Below are 17,350 nucleotides of genomic sequence, written 5' to 3' on the forward strand. Positions count from 1 at the left end.
TCTCTATTGTCAATAAGCTTACTTTCCAACTGTAGAGAAAACACAAATAGAAAGTTTTAGCTGCAAGTCAGATGGAAGAGTCCTGTGATCCTCCCTCAGAGTGCAGGGGGCAAAGAAGATGTAATGCCCTATTGACAAGTGCTCCTACTGTCTTTACATCTGTAAAATGACTATCACTTCCAAGCAACCAAATATAATTGCTTCTGCTTAAAATGCTTATCTTCTCAGAAGTAAAAGAGGAATTTTCTTTATTAAGAGTGGGACCTAGATCCAGGACTTAGTTTCTGTAGGAGAGGAAGACAAGTTAGGCTGGATGGTAGATTTCTACCAAGATATATCAACCTACATCACAGCTGCATAAATCCCCCTCTGTCTTGTGGTTACAAAAGATTTGCATTTCCTCTGGAGGACAGAAAGCTTGATTGATAAACATCAAACAGGGACAAACAAATGTCCTTGTAACACAAAGGTTTATTTTAAGAGGTAAAAAAGCCAAGCCTGAAAAAAGGCAAGAAATTTGAACTTGGGGAGGCTAGGTGGTGCAGTGAATAGAGCACTGGACCTGGAGTCAGGAGGACCTGAGTTCAAATCGGACCTCAACACAAAACTAGCTATGTGACCTTGGGCAAGTCACTTAACCCAAACTGCCCTGCCCTCCCCCCTCCAAAAAAAAAGGAAAGAAATTTGAACTAGATTTAATGTCTTGGACCTGAGCTTTAACTGGGATTTGACCAGTTACTAAAGAAGAGAAGATAAATGACATTTCCTAAACAGTACCTTATCCCCTTTGTTTACTTCACATATATCCTGGGCTATATCAGATGTAGCCACTATCAGAAAAAGGGAAGAGGGCATTCTATCCCTCTGTCCAATCACAAATATTTTTTACTCTCTCCAAACTAAGAAGATTCATGCAGAGTAACCTGAAATTAATTTACTCCCTTAACTAGAACAAGAACTGGCAAGGGAGGATGCTGGAAACTGTCATTCTTCTGAGTAAGCTGTATTTTACCCAGTTTCTTTTTCTGCAGGGACTCTTCCCCCACATAAAGAGAAGATTAAATATTCCCCTTCCCCCAGCAAAATTCTTTTCTCCAATCATTCCTACAAAGGTTGACTAATAGAAAAAAGATTCAGCAGTTTTTCTATCCAGAGGCCAAAGACAATTTAAAAACAAAAAGAGTCCTGTTGGACAAGGGGGAAATTAGCATGTCACTATGCCCTTAACCTACATTAATGGACTTATTCCAGTTTATTCCCCCAGCACACTCAGCCAGACAGGCAAATTGGTAAACCCAATCTCCACACCTTTGCGCAGGCTAGATTGCACTCCCTGATCACTTCTGCTCTTTTGAACCCTCTAGTCTCCCCTGAAATCTAGGCACTACACCTAGTTACCCAGATCATAATAAGCTCTTGAGAAAAGCGTGTTGAACTGAATTTCACCCAGCTACCTGAACCAGACAAACACACTATATCCATCTCAAGTAAAAGTAGAATTTAATTCACATTTCATCACTTTGTGATAATACTGAAACTACTGTAAAGGCAATGTAGCAGCAAACACCCCAGCGTCCCCAGGGTGGCTGCTCACACAGGTTCTTGGATCTGCTTTGTTAAAGGAAAGCAACTCAAAATGGGTTAACAAGCTTACTTTAGTCAGTCAGACATATATCGTTTACCTTGCTCAGGGGAAAAAGGTCAGCACCCCGAACTTCAAAGCATACAGGCAGAATTATCAAGACAGAAACAGATCAAGTAGACAGATTTCCAAACTGTCCAACCATTACATCCATACCCAGTCAACATCTGGGTTTCCACATCTGGGTTTTTCAAAGCCGGGGGACTCTCAACAACGGCTTCCCAGAATTCAGATCAAATCACAGAACACTTCTCAAAGTGAGTCCCAAAACAAAGCTACACATCAGGGCTTATATAGCCTTCTCCTGGCTCAGAGAATGTAACAACCTTATTGACTCACTGGCCAATCAAGAAGTATCTACTGAAAAACAAGCCTCCTTCCCCAGGCTTCAGGTGCATTTTAGCCTAGGGGCAGGGAAGATCTTCCAAATTTGCATTCCCATTACACCTTGGCAGAGCCAGATTTCCTGAACTACCTTAAAACAGTGGTCTGCTATATTTGCACTAAGTCATTAAAAAAAACAGCTTGAAAAAGGCCATCAACCAAGAATATAATAGTAGATTTATTTATATGGAATCAGAAGACTCAACTTCTTAAATTCAAATCTGGCTTCAGATGCTTGCTACCTGTGTGTGCAAACCTGGGCAAGTCACTTAACCCTGTGTGCCTCAGTTTCCTTACCTGTAAAGTAAGTTAGAGAAGGAAATGACAAACTGCTCCAGTATCTTTGCCAACAAAACCCCGAATGGGGTCACAAAGAGTTGGACATGACAGAACAACAACAAAGCCCTTTGTGACATTGAAATTGTTCATAGAATCAAAGATTTAGATCTGGAAGAGTCCTTGAAGGTTATTTAGCGAACATTTCTCCTTTATTTTTACAAATAAAGACACTGAGACCCACAGCGGTTGGATGATTTGCACCAGGTCACATAGCACATAAACAGAAAAGTCAGGGTTCAAATCTACATCCTCTCATTCCAAATCCAACTCTTATGCCGCTGAAACACCCTGCCTCGGTTTTTGTTGTCATTCTACCATAAATTTTCCTTCCCTAAGTGTTAAAGCAGAGCAGGTAGACCTTTATGTAGCGATTGAAATAAAAGGTTTTCTGAGATCCCTTCCAATTCTAAAATTCTAAGACCTATCTCTCAGGTCAATGTTTGGTTTTTTCCTGCAATTCTCAAAGACCCACCTACTAAACAAGGGAAGGAAGTCCCTATACTGCAAAAATCTCAGATCCTTACAGTAATAAATAATAGCAAACCTTTTAAAAATAGCCTGAGGAGTATTAGGTACTATTTTTTAATGGCTGAGACGGGAATGAATCTGTCTCCTTCCCCAAAGAGAAGCCAAGGGAAGGTGGTGGCAGACTAAACCTAAAGGAGGCAAATTTACTGATGGGGGGGTGGGGGGCGGGAAGGAGCAAAAGGGAACGATATCTGGCACCACAGTTCTCAAGATACATTTAAAAATAACTTACAACTTAAATTACTCCTCAAAAAAGGGATAGCTGAACTAACCTGGCTGCAATGGCAACAGTGAGGGACAAAATTGTTACTCATTTTTTACACTGTTTGTTTTATAACAAATACTAGGCCCATTTTCAATCAGCCAATTAAAATTTCCTGAATGACTTCGATGAGCCCAGCCAGTGGCTAGATACTGAAGTGATACAAGGTGAGAGAAGACAAGATTCTCCCTACCTCCCCAATCAGATTACAGTCTACTTGGAGAAAAAGGACATACATGAAAGGACAGCAATACCAGAACACAAAAACACCAAATGAATCAAAGAAATTTCAGCGGTTCATCTTTAAATCCCTATTCATTCCCTATAAGACAAAAAAAGGGGTGGGGGGGGAGGAGTTTGGTTGGCTTTTTTTTTTTTTAATCACCCTAGGGCCTGGGCAGTTCTAGCCAATTGCTACACGAGGCTAAAAGCTATTTGACAGCATTCATCACCGCACATAGCCCATTTAAAAAAAGGGCTCAAACTCTGTTGAAGGAACTGCAGTTTATCCTTTGGGCAGATTTCCTGCTCCGAGTTCTACCGTCCTTTCCTACCCCGGTGTAGTGTCCTAGAAAGAAACCCGACCCTTGTCTAGAGCCTGCAAAATTAAGTCCTTGACAGTCACTTCCTCCCCTTTGGGCCGGAGCTGAGCTGCTCTGGTCTTCCAAAGCCAAAGGAGCCCGGGTCAGAAGGTACCAAAGACACTCAGAATCTCAGAGCCTTTACCTCGGGAGGATCTGGGGGGCGGGGGTGGAGGGGGAACCTCCGGGGAAAACAAGGCTTGCAGCAGAGTTTCCTCCTCGGCTTCCCTCCCCCAACAAGAGCGCAAACCCAAGTTGTGATTGTTGGAGAAGCCGGCGGCTCCTGGCATCTGCTGCTTCATTCCTCCACTCGGAGAGGTGGCCCAGGGAGGAGGCTGGACCGCCGCCAGGGGCAGGGGGGAGGGATGCACGAAGGGACGGGTCACCGCCAGTTTACTCCCCAAAGTCAGGTTTGTTTGGGGTTCTGATTTTGGGCGGGGGGAATGCTACGTTATAAATGCCTCCCGAGCCGCTGTCATCGGCTGCTCCGCGCCCGGTGCCCAGCCGAGCACAAGGGTCACATTACTGGAGCCCGGGCTATTTTCGAGAATCAGAAAAACAGAAGTGACCCAAGGCCCCGGGGTCAGCCGGGCCGGCCTCCTGAGGCCGCGCCGGCCCAAGCCACCGAGGCTCGGGCAGGGGGCCGGGCAGCGCCAGGGACACCGGCTCAAGGCCACGGCCGCCGCCGGGGCCAAGAAGCTGAGTAATCCTCAGGTGACTCGGGCTCGGCCCGCCCCGAGGGGCCGCGGGGTCAACAGCCCGCCGGGACCCGGGCCGAGCCGGGCGCGCCTCCCACCCCCGCCCCCCGCAGGGTCACCCGGCGCGGCCGGGCGGGAGAGGCCGCCCCGCAGCCCGCCCGCCTCCATCTTGAGGAGGCAGCGGAGGAGGGGGACGAGGCCCCCGCCCCGGGCTGACAGGACGCCGCCGGCAGCGAGGAGGGAGGGGGCCAGGCCGGGCCCGCTGCGGCGGCCTCGCCCGGAGGCCCAGGGAGGGAGGGGACGAGGACGACGAGGGGGGGCAGGAGGAGGAGGAAGGAAGGAGGCCGCGGGGCCGCCGCCGGGCTCACCGGGACTGGACGCGCCGGGTCGAGAAGGCTCCTCGCCGCCGCCGCCACCTGTCGGGCCGCGCTCTCCCCTCCCGCCGCAGCCGTGCCGCCCTCCCCGGGCTCAGGCGCCGCCTCAGCCGACGGCCCCGCTCGCTCAGTCAGTCAGTCAGTCAGTCACTGCAGCAGCAGCAGCCGCGGCGCAGCCGCCTCCTCCGCGCGCCTTCAGCGAAGTCTCAGCTCCGGCGGGGCGGGGCGCCGAGGAGGGCGAGCGTGACGCGAGGCCCCGCCCCTCTTAAAGGGGCCGCGCCAGCCTGCCTGGCCGCCTGGCCTGGCGTGTGGCTGCCGTGCGTGCGTCCGTCTGTCTTTGTGTGAGCGTCTGGGTATCTGTGTGCTTGTCTGGCTGGGAATCTGTGTGTCTGTGGATCTGTCTGGCCGTGGGTCTGTATCTGTGTTTGGGTGTGTGGCTGTCTGAGCAGCTGTGTGTGTGTGTGTGTGTGTGTGGCTGTCTGTGTGTCCGGGCATCCTGTGTCCGTGGGTCTGCCTTTGTGTGGTGCCTGTGTATCGGTGTCTGTGCTTGTGTATCTGTCTGGTTGTCTGAGTCTGGCTAGATGTGCCTGTGGTTCTCTCTCTCTGTGTCTGTATGTGGCTGTGACTGAGCATCTGTCTGTTACATGTGTCTGTGAATCTGTGTGTGTGCTTGTGTATCTGTGTCTGGCTGGTTGTGTATGTGTGTGCCTGTGTAGAGCTGTGTCTGTGTGTCTGGGCATCTTGTGTCTTTGTGTCTGCTTTTGTGTGGGTGTCTTTGTATGGTTGACTGAGTCTGTCTGGTTGTGTATGTGTGTGCCTGTGGATCTCTGTCTCTGTGTGTGTCTGTATGTGGCTGAGCATCTGTCTGGTACATGTGTCTATCTGTCTGTGAATCTGTGTGTGTGCTTGTGTATCTCTGGCTGGCTGGTTGTGTATGTGTGTGCCTGTGGGTCTCTGTCTGACTGTGTCTATATGTGACTGAGCATCTGTATCTGTGGATATATGTGTCTGTCTTTCTGTCTGTGAATCTGTGTCTGTGTCTCTTTCCTTCCCTCCCACCAGCCAGCCAGACAGGCTTCTTCTTTATCTGCCTTACCCTTGCTCTCTACCTTCTGATCACCCCACCCCCCAACCTCTTCCTGCCTCTCTCCTTCCCTCTCCCAGATGCTTCACAGCCTTTCTCACCCTCTTTCCTCCAGCCCATTTCTTGATTTTATTCTACCTGCTTCCTCAGTCTCATTTTTGTAAGTCAGTCTGGAACTACTCAGTCTCTGTTTCTTATTTCTATCTCGATCTTCTTTCTGTCTCTATTTCTCTCTGCTTCTATCTTTTCTGTGTGTCTCTTCTGCTTTCTTATCTCTCTTTCTATATTTCTTGCTTCCTGTCTCTCCAAATCTATTTTTCTCTCTCTGTTTTGTTTCTTTTGATTCGCTTAACTCTGTTTTCCCTTTCATCCTTAGTGCCCTTCTCTCTCCTGTATTCCTAGCTCCCCCACTTCTTTCTCCCCAGCTCCCTTTTCTGTCTCCCTAACATTCTACATTCTCTCCCATCTTGATACTCCTCAGACCCTTTCCCCTTTCTCTCTTGTTCTCTCTCCCTCCCCCCTCTCTCTTTCTCTCTCTCTCTCTTTCCCCCCTCTCCCTTTTTCTCTCCCTTCCTCCCTCCCTTTCTTCTCTCTCTGTCTCTGTCTCTTTCACTCTTTTCCTCTTCCTCTCTCTCTCTCCCTTTCCCTCTCCTTCCTCTCTTTACCCTTGCTTTCTCAAGCCCCCTTCTTTCTCAACCTTCCTCCATCTCTGTCCACTGTCTTTTTCTATAGTCTCTTCCCCCGCATCACTCCCCAACCCCTTCTTTCACTCTCTCCCTTTCTTCCCTTCCCAGCTTCTCCTGGGTCTTTGTTTGCACACACATATACCATGGTTTCTATTGCTGGTAGCTGTCCTCACCATTTCATTATATCTATCCCTTGCAGAGCTAAAATGCTGTGCTCTGGTGGTATGATAACAGATTTTTAATGGAGGCAGAGTGGGAAGGTGAGCGAATCAAACTCCAAGATAACCCAGGCCTGGAGCCCCAAGTGAGGGGATCGGTGTGATTATATCTCATATTCTTTTCCAGGGCTCTCCAACCACAGTAGGAATTAGGAGGAATCAACCAGTTCAGCACTGTTAAAAGGAGCTGCCCAGCCTTTCAGACTGAGGCTGAATCATTCTTACCCTTATGAGACCATCGGAAAAGCAGAGGAGGAGAAATCCCTTGAAACAAGCCCAGAGACTTACCCTGTTGATTTCAGAAAAGCCTCTTTTATCAGTGTCAGCCACTTGGACTGAAGCCCTGCTTAATATCCTTCCTTCCTTCTCTCCCTAAGGGGCCTCCCTTGAAAGCCTTTGAAAGTGACAAGAGGGGAGGGAGGAAAACCCTCAGCCACAGCTTGGCTCAGAGCTGGAGGCACAGAAGGCAGCCGGCATTACACTCCCATAGACCATGGCAACACCAGCAGCTTCCCAGTTTCTGGGAGGAATCTGCAGCTGTCAGCAAGCACCCAGGATTTGCAACTCTTAAGTGCTGGATAAGGGAGTCTCCCGCTTCATCCTGTGCCCCAGTACAAGGGAATTATCAGGAGGGTGACCCCATTGCTGACCCTTCTCAAAGCATTGGGGCTGCTCTGACCAACCAGAGTCCACATAGCATAAGATGAATGAAGAGAAAATGGGTGGGTAGATGTGGGAATGCTTTGGAAATTCATGAATTTAGGAACAGGGCTTAGCAGCTTCTTCATTTGCTGCCTTTTCTCCCCACTGCTCATCTTTATGAGATCATGTGTTTCTGAGACAATTCCACTCCTTAATAATTCAACTTATGTAGTGATGCTAATCCAACTTCCTCAGAAGCAGTAGGATTAGGGTGATACCCTAAGTAATGGCAGTATTTAGAAATCAGGCTACCTAAACCCTTGTTCAGAATTCCTTGTATCATCTCCTAAGACCCCTCCAATTTCCCCCAAACCCAGCACAAGCGCGCGCGCACACACACACACACACACACACACACACACACACACAAAACCTTCTTTTCTAACCGATAGGCATGCAATGACACAAATGTTAGTGTCATTCTATCACACTCCACTACAATCACTAAATCTTAGAACTAGTAGAAAAGTCAAATGCCATCCAGTCCAACGCAGACCTGAGCAAGAATCTCCTTTATTATGATATGATGCTGATAACAAGTTGTCAACCAGCCTTCATTTGAGGACCTGCAGTGAGTGGGAACCTACCAAGGCAGCTCATTCCACTCTGGGAGGATTTGGGGGAGGATTTTTCCTGAGACCTATTAGAAATCTGCCTCTCTGAAGCCTCCACTCCTGATTTATAGTTCTGGCCTCTTGGGTCAATCAGAACAAATTGAATCCCTCTTCCAAAGGACAGCCCTTCAAATACTTGAAAGCAGTGATCACATCCTTCCTAAATTTTCTCCTAGCCAGACCAAACATCCTAAGTCTTCCTATTGATCCTCAGAAGTCATGGTCTTGAGGCACTTGAGCATCCCAATTGTCCCATGCTGGACACTTTCCACCTAAAATCCTTCCTAAAATTAAAGTAAACACCATTCTGCATAGGTGGTCTGAGCAATTCAGAGTTCAGTGGAATAACAATGATCCTCCTTCTAGACAGCACAGCTCTCTTAATGAAGTCTAAGATTGGATTTGGGGGATGCCTAGTCATACTCAAATACCTTTTTCTCTTCATTTCTCCATCCCCATTTTTTTAACTCTTCTGTTCTTTTCTTCCCCCCTACATCTGCTTAACTTAGATTGTAAGCTTCTTGAAGGTAGGAACAGTTTTTGCTTCTTTCTGTATTTGCAGCACTTAGCACCGTGCCTGACATATAGAAGGCACTTAAATGTTTACTGATTGATTTCCCAATTCTATTTTTAAAAATAAGTTTTTATTGACATTTTCTGTTTCTTACATCACCAAAGTTTCCTTAGTATCTCTCCCTCTCCTCTCTCGGAGAACCATCCCATATGACAAGTAGTATTTTCTGGAGAGGAAAAAAAATCAGCAGAACTGATCAATATATTGAAAAAGTCCAAAAACATGTATGATGTGTAACATCTGTAAACATTCCAGTTCCAAGAAGGAGTGAGTTTGGGATGTCTTCTCATATCTCTTCATTCTGAATCCTTTTTCATCTTTTTAATATGGTTACATTTCCTTTTAAGTTGGGGACATGTCATTGTTTTTTCCATTTACATTGTTGCAGTGTGGTGTCATTGTTTTCTTGGTTCTTGTTTCTGCTTACTTCACTCTACATCAGTTCATATAGCTCCTGCCATGTTTCTCTGCATTCATCACACATATTTCGTATAGCAGTAAATATTCTATTATATATGTATATGTACATATATGCAACAGTAAATATTCTATTACATTTTTAGACTGCAATTTTGTTTTTTGCATTCCCCAACTGATTGGCATTTAGTTTGTTTTCAATTCTTAACTATCACAAAAAGTACTACTACAAATAGCTTGGAATATACAGAGATTTTTTTTTTCTTATCAATGGCTTCTTTGGGGTATAAACCTGGTAATAGAGTCTCTGGTTCAAAGGGTATAGACATTTTAGTCACTTTATTTGCATAATTCCAAATTGCTTTCCAAAATCGTTGTACCATATCATAATTTCATCAAAAATGTATTAGTGTAACTAGCCAAGTGACCTTGGGCAAGTCACTTAACCCCAACTACCCTCCAAAAAAAAAAGATCTGGGTTTTTTTGGGGGCAGCTAGGTGGTGCAGTGAATAAAGTGCCGGCCCTGGAGTCAGGAGGACCCAAATTCAAATTTGGCCTCAGACACTTAACTCACACACACAAAAACTAGCCATGCAACCTCGGGCAAGTCACTTAACCCCAATTGCCCTCCAAAAAATACAAACAAAAAAAAAGTATTAGTGTGCCTATTTTTCACAACACCTTCAACACTGATGCTTTCCATAATAAATGTTGGAGGGGATGTGGGAAAATTGGTGGAGTTTTGAACTGATCTAACCATTTTGGAGAGCTATTTGGAACTATGCCCAAAAACCTGAACAATTTGATCCAGCAATACCACTACTAGGTCTGTATCACAAATATATCATTAGGAAAGGATGGGGAGGACCTATTTGTATAAAAATATTTATAGCAGCTCTTCTATGGTAGAAAATAATTGGAAATTGAGGGGATGCCCATAAATTGGGGGAATAGCTGAACAACTTGTGGTATATGATTATACTGAAATACTGCTGTGCCATAAGAAATGACAAGCAAGGGACGGCCAGGTAGTGCAGCAAGTAAGAGCACCGGCTCCAGTGTCGGGATGACCTGGGTTCGAATCCGGGCTCAGACACTTAGTACCCGCCCAGAAACACCTGGCCGTGTAACCTTGAGCAAGTTACTTAACCCCAATTGCTTAGGGGCGGCCAGGTGGCTCAGCGAGTAAGAGCACCAGCTCCAGTGTCAGGATGACCTGAGGGTCAAATCTGGGCTCAGATACTTAGCACCACACGCAGAAAAAACTGGCCGTGTAACCTTGAGCAAGTTACTTAAACCCAATTGCTTAAAAAAAAAAAAAGAAATGACAAGCAGGATGATTTCAGAAATACCTGGAAAGATTTACATGAAATGATGCAAAGTGAAGTAAGCAGAACCAGGAGAAAATTGTACACAGCAACAGCAATATTCTATGAGGATCAGCTGTGAGTGACTTAGCTATTCTCAGCAATACAATGATCCAAGACAATTCCAAAGGACTCATGATGAAAAATTCTATCCACCTTCCAAAAAAGAACTGATGGAATCCAAATGCAGATCAATGTATGAAAATTTTCACTTTATTTTTTGTGGATTTTTTGTCTATTTTCTTTTGCAATATGACTAATATATAAATATGTTTTGCATGATTGCACATGTATAACCTATTTTATTATGAATTATATAAAATCACTTACCATTTGTGGGGTAGAAGGGAGGAATTTGGAGCTCAAAATTTAAAAAAATGTTAAAATTGTATTTACGTATAATTGGGAAAAGCAATAAAATATTTTTTACAAGCACTGTTTCCCAATTACATTTTAATATGGTTCTGGCTGCAGAGGCAATATGATCCCTCTGGCTTAGAGCACTAATATGGTAATTCACCCAGGATCTCACAGACATTATGTATCAAAGGGAGAACTCAAATCCAGGCTTCCCCAGCTTCAGGACTGGTTTATTACATAAAGCTGCCTCTGATTAATAGAGGACCAAAAGGGGAAGATGAGGGTGTAAAACATACATGTTTAAATAATATTAAAAAATAACTCCGCTTATCAACATTTTAACTCTGATCAAAGGTCTTACTCTAATTACTATGTTTAAAAATAATTATTTAAAATATGGAACACTTCAGCCTCAGGCAGATTGGCAGCTTCCTCAAGGACAGTGTGGTGATCCTGCTTGCCTCTAGAGGAATGTGATTCCTGATCATTTGCAACCCAGAGAAAAGTGACTACTAGGGTGAGATGGCTCTCCTCTTGGTTGAGCTGAGATTTTATCTTACTTCCAGGCTGATGAACCCATTTGCTTTTATGTATACCATTGTCTAACCTAGTCTGTATAACTTCCCCAGTTTCTGTTTTACAGCTTGCTTGAATAAATATATTTGCTCACTATTCATGAATGTCTTTTGTTTAACAAGTGTTTTTCTGGAAGGGAGCTAAGCAGGCTAACAGTAAGTTATTATCTTCTCCTCGGAAGTGAAAAAGTGAAGTAAATTTTGTCCTGAACCCCTAAAAAGCATCATAACCCAGACTACAAATATCTTATGTACAGATAGGATTCTAAGGAATATTGTTGTTTTTTTTTTAAATTAAGCAATCGGGGTTAAGTAACTTGCTCAAGGTTACACGGCCAGTTATTTCTGGGTGTGGTGCTGAGTGTCCGAGCCCAGGATTCGATCTCCAGGTCGTCCCAACACTGGAACCGGTGCTCTTACTCGCTGAGCCACCTGGCCGGGCGCCTACAGATAGGATTCTAACCAAATAACACTTTTGAAGATAGGAGAAGGAAATGCCTGACCACAGCCTTCTTACTTCACCAAAAGCAGGAAATCACGTTCCCCTTGGACATGTGTAATGGAGCAATCCAGATCATAGATCTTGTCTCTCTAAATATATCTCAATATCTTGGGCCACCCAAGTCCCTGTGACCAGGGCTTATACTATTGCAAAGAGAAAATAACATGGAGAGTAGCTAAGAGCCAGAATTCTACAAGATTCCTAAACCAAAAGTTTTCCATACTGTGTCCAAGTTTTAAAAGAATGGTGAGAAAAATATTGAATCTCTTTCATTCCTAAAAATTGGTGGTAAGAATTTTGAGTTTTCATTGCATGTGATACTAAATGATTAAATCAATCAGTATAAAGACTAACCTAATCTGACAAACATTTATTAAGTGCTGGCATGTTTGCCCAAGTTCCAGATAATGGCTGATGCTCTCACACTTTCCCAGTCATCAATAGAGTGAAACAAGGCTGTGTGCTTTTTAGCCTATTCAGCAAAATTGTCAGATGCTTTTAATAAGGATGAAAACAGCATCGAGGCCAGCTATCCCGCTGACGGTAAATTTTTTTTAGCTTTTTAAAAATATTTATTTATTTTTAGTTTACAACATTCAGTTCCACAATCCCTTCACTTTCAAATTTCTTCCCTCCCTCTCCTCCTCCTTCCCACCCTGCCCCAGCCCATGGCAGCTTGCAATCAAATATAGGATCTACAAATACTTTCACATTAAATATTAGTCAGGTTGTAAAGGAGGATTATAACCAATGGAATGAACAATGGGAAAGAGGAAACAAAATTAAAAAAAAAAAGAAAGAGAACAAATAGTTTGCTTCAATCTGCATTCAAACTCCATAGTTCTTTCTCTGGATGTGGATATCTCTTTTCATCATGAGTCCTTTGGAGTTGTCTTATAACCTTACATTGCTGAGAGGAGCCTAGTCTATCAAAGTTAGTCATTACACATAGGATGTGTCTGTAATCGTGTACAAATTTCTCCTGGTTCTGCTCTTCTCACTCAACATCAGTTTATTTAAGTCTCTCCAGGTTATTATGAAGTCTGTCTGCTCCTCATTTCTTATAGCACAATAGTATTTCATTACATTCATATATCACAACTTGTTCAGCTATTCCCCCAATTGATGGGCATCCCGTTGATGTCCAATTCTTTGCCACTACAAAAAGAGTTGCTATAAATAGTTTTGTACATACAGGTTCACTTCCCACTTCTATGATCATTTGGGGATATAACCTTAGAAGTGATATTGCTGGGTTAAAGGGTATACACTTATTTATAGCCCTTTGGGCATAGTTCCAGATTGCTCTCCAGAATGGTTGGATCAGTTCACAACTCCACCAACAATGCATTAGTGTTCCAATTTTTCCACATCCTCTCCAGCATTTATCATGATGGTAAATTATTTAACTTGAAAAATCTACAAGCCAAGACTCAAGTAGAGGGACAGTTGGTACATGATTTTGTTGCTCAAAGATGACTTTGAGTGACTAAGTTATTTTAACTATTATAAATACCAAAATTAACTATAAAGGACATGTGAAGAAAAGTATCATCTGCATCCAAAGAAAGAACTGATAAATAGAAGTATGTATAGAATAATTTTACATATATATATATATATATATATATATTTGTGTCTAATGGTAGCCATCTCTAGGGCAGGGTGGGGGAGAGTAGGAAAAAAAAGGAGAAAAAAAGAAATTTATATAATAATTTTGTTATATATTTGAAAGGAATAGCAAGTTGTACATAGTACATTTGCAGTTTCATATACAATCATCTTTTTATCATACTATGTTATAGAAATGCTTGTTTTATCCCATAAATATGTTTTAATGTAATAGGAAAAAAAAGAAAAAAAAACAGGTTCTCCATCAGCCATCACTACACCATCTATATGTGGAACCAGCAAATGGATAAATTTGAAATGCCGTGGATAAATTCGCTTACCTTGGCAGTATGCTTTCCAGGGATGTACACATAAATCAGGTTGATGCATACATTGCCAGAACTAGCTCAGTGTTGGGGAGGCTCTGAAAAAAATGTGGGAGAGAAGAGATATTAGACTGACTACCAAACTGAAGGTCTACAGAGCTGTTGTGCTGACCTCATTGTTACACAGGCATACTCCTGTGAAGGCTAGACAGTCCACCAGTGCCATGCCAGGAAACTGAGTCACTTCCATTTGAATTGTCTTAGGAAGATTCTGAAGATCACCTGGCAGGATAAGGTACCAGATACTGAGGTCCTTCCTCTAACTAAACTGCCAAGCATTCAGACTGTACTTCAGAGAATGCAACTACGACGGGCTGGCCACATTGTTCAAATGCCAAATGTGCATTTACCTAAAAGACCATTTTACTGAAAACTCACACATGGCAAGCATTCAGATGGTGGTCAGAAGAAGCAATACAAGAACACTCTCAAGGTCTCTCTGAACAACTTTGGGTTCAATTGTGAGTCACGGGAGACACCGGCAAAGGACCACCCAGCATGGTTTTCCCTCATCAAAGAAAGTGCTATACCCTATGTGCAAAGCAGAATTGCAGTAGCTCAAAAGAAACATCAGATGTGCAAATTTAGAGTCATCTCCACTCCAAATGTTCATATGGACCTATGGTAGAGCCTTTGGAGATCACATTGGTCTGATGAGCCACAGTCAGACACACTGTACCTTTACTCCAACATACTGATGTCATTTTGATCCTCTTTGAGAATGAAGGGCAACCACCAACCAGCTCTATGCAAGGAACTCTTCTGGGTGTAAGGGATATGAAGACAATATTTTTAAAAGTCCCTGCCCTCAAGGAGCTTACATTCTTCTATGCAGGGGAATATGACACACAAACATAAGCATAAACATGATTAAGAAAGGAAAGAATGTTAACAGTTAGGGAGATCTGAAAAAGTTTCTTGAAGAAGGTGGAACGGGAGCTGAGAATTTCAGTTAAATGAGGTTTCTAAGAGGTGGAGGTAAAAAGGAAGTGTTTCAGGCATAGGCAACAGCAATAGACAGGAAGTCAGAAGTCCTATTAGGATCCTACTGTAGGAAACTCTACCAACTATACTACTTAGTAAGGATGGAAGTTATAAAAACATCCCTCTGACCTGGACATACTCTGTACTTGAATACATGAGATCCCTGGGGAGAGTGAGCACAAGCTGAAAGAATAAAGGTATAAGGCATCCATGTGGGGACTATGCAGGGCCAGAATACAGCTTCTGACTCCTGGCCCAGGATGTCCTTTTCGTTCTTCATGGAACCCCCACTAAGCTCCCTTTGGGGCATAGCAAGCATCACAAGGGATGAGTAGCTCCCTTGCTCAGCTGGGCTGGCTCCTTGATGGACATGATATCTCTGCTGACAGGTCATTCCATTCTGGGCTAGGTCAAACAGGTTATTCTTCCACTCTGGTTACTGGGGCGGGGGATCTCAGATAACTCTTTCAAAGCCAAAAGGTCCTACTCTGGTCAATTCCCTCTCCAACCCATTTACCTAATAGGCTAATTTCCTATTTGCCTGACTAAGATCAGGAAAGAATAAACACAAAAGGAACAGGAATGTTGGGCTCATGGACAAACTGGGGGTTTGACCAGAGAGTTTGCTGTTGCCTTCCCCGATCCCCACCTACTCAGCAGTTCATCCACATCCACATTAAGCTCCAACTTATTCCATTAAAAGGACCATAGTGAGGTCACTCTTGGCCAAAATAGCCTCACTAATCTTCCATGTGCTATATTGGAACCAGGCAGGGGATATAGCTACTGCACTGTTTAATTCACTAGGAAGGACAAATCCACTTGTGCTCTAAAGCCTGGGCCCTCATCAGCCAGTCCTCCCATTGCTGGGGGAGGATGAGTTCCATTTTGGACCTTCCTAAGCTAACCTCATGCCCTCTGCCCCATCTTTCCAGTCATCTTAACTTTACAACCCACTCTCCAGCCATATATTCTTCAAATCAGTGACACTGGCCTCCTTACCACTCCTGGAATGAGACACTCCATCTCTTGGCTCCTGGCATATTTCCTGGCTGTGCCCTCTCCCTAGAATCCTCTCTGTCCTCCTCTCTGCCTCCAGGATTCCTTTAAGTCCCAGCTAAAATCCCACCTTCCAGAGGAAACCTTTTCAAATCCCTCTTACTTCTAGTGCCAATGCCTTGTCTTTGTTGACTTTTTCCTGTTTATGCTGCATATGGCTTCTTTGTACATAATTCTTTTTGTTGTTGTTGTTTTTATTTTGCTTTTTGGAGGGGGAAGGCAGGGCAATTGTGGTTAAGTGACTTGCCCAAGGTCACACGGCTAGTAAGTGTTAAGTGTCTGAGGCCAGATTTGAACTTAGGTCCTCCTGACTCCAGGGCCTATTCACTGCGACACCTAGCCACCCCATGTACATAGTTCTTTATATGTGGTTTCCCCCATTAGATTGTGAGTTCAAGGGCACAGACTTCTTTTGTCTTTCATTGTCTCCCCAGCACAGTACCTGGCACATTGTGGCACTTAATATATGTTTATTAACTCATTGACAAGTTGAGTTTGAGATTTCTAATGGGAGGCCAAGGGAAGAAAGTACTGGGAATTGTGACCTGACCTACAAATGAATGAATTCAAAGAATGAATAATGAAGCATTTAGTAAGACTCTGATGATGTATAATGGGATAAGTGCTGGGAAGACAAATAGAAAAAGAAAAAAAAAGACCATCTCGGATCTCAAAAAGCCCATATTTTAACATAGAAAACACATATCAGAGATTTCAACTGGAAGTTAGATGGAAAAATCCCAGAAAAACAGATGGTCATGCCTCCTTTTTGTGTCATTTTCATTGTTAAATCAAAGCAATTTCCGATCTTAAGCCATTTGACAATGCCAAGGACTTCAGTGACAAGAACTATCTCTTCTGGGTCTTCCATAGATGTAGCACCTGAAGGGGCAGTTGGCAGGTTGTATCTCCACAGGGACTGCTTCCCAGGATGATGGCTGTAAGAACCAGGCTGGTGGCATTACCCTTCCTAAGACTATTGGATTCAGCCTCCTAGGCTGTCTCCATCAGGGTCTGAGGGCAGATGGTAGTGAAGGGGATGGTTTGTGGTGGTTAAACTGCCTGACCCATGCAACCTCCTGTCCTTCCCTTAGGGTACCTGGCTACTTTAGCTAGGCTGCCTTGCTTGCCTGGGGAGGAACAGTTGGTGGTGTTGGCTGGTCCCTTCTCCACAGAAGCCACCTCCCTGATGATGGCTGGGAGGTCTGGGACAGAAGCAAGAATGGTGATGGGGGTAGAGAAGGAGGATGCTGCCATTCTGAGGGCCCCCATGCCTATCTGCCTATTGGTGACATTTGATCAACAATTGTTGCTAGTGGTGATGCAAAAGGTTGGCCCCTTCTCCACAATTATTTCACTGGTATGAGGAACTTCCAGTGAGAAAACAACTTTATCAAAGTAG

General features: G+C 44.0%; 1 protein-coding gene and 1 long non-coding RNA gene across 2 annotated transcripts in view; one reads left to right on the forward strand and one right to left on the reverse strand.

Moving 5' to 3' along the window:
* The window catches only part of CLIP1 (CAP-Gly domain containing linker protein 1), a 126,608-nt gene extending 121,598 nt beyond the window's left edge, over positions 1-5,010 (reverse strand). The window contains exon 1 of the mRNA XM_069081632.1: positions 4,803-5,010. The gene's annotated coding sequence lies outside the window, so the exon portion shown is untranslated. The remainder of the gene's footprint in view (positions 1-4,802) is intronic.
* Positions 5,011-5,041: 31 nt separating this feature from the next.
* On the forward strand, positions 5,042-11,468 carry LOC138156357 (uncharacterized). The gene is made up of 3 exons (XR_011167130.1): positions 5,042-5,149; positions 6,778-6,838; positions 6,924-11,468. It is a non-coding gene; the product is annotated as an uncharacterized lncRNA (long non-coding RNA).
* Positions 11,469-17,350: the final 5,882 nt, after the last annotated feature.

Source organism: Petaurus breviceps, unplaced genomic scaffold (assembly GCF_028583685.1).
Source record: "Petaurus breviceps papuanus isolate PSGF00001 unplaced genomic scaffold, PetGlider_PUasm1.0 99, whole genome shotgun sequence".
Classification (NCBI taxonomy): domain Eukaryota; kingdom Metazoa; phylum Chordata; class Mammalia; order Diprotodontia; family Petauridae; genus Petaurus; species Petaurus breviceps.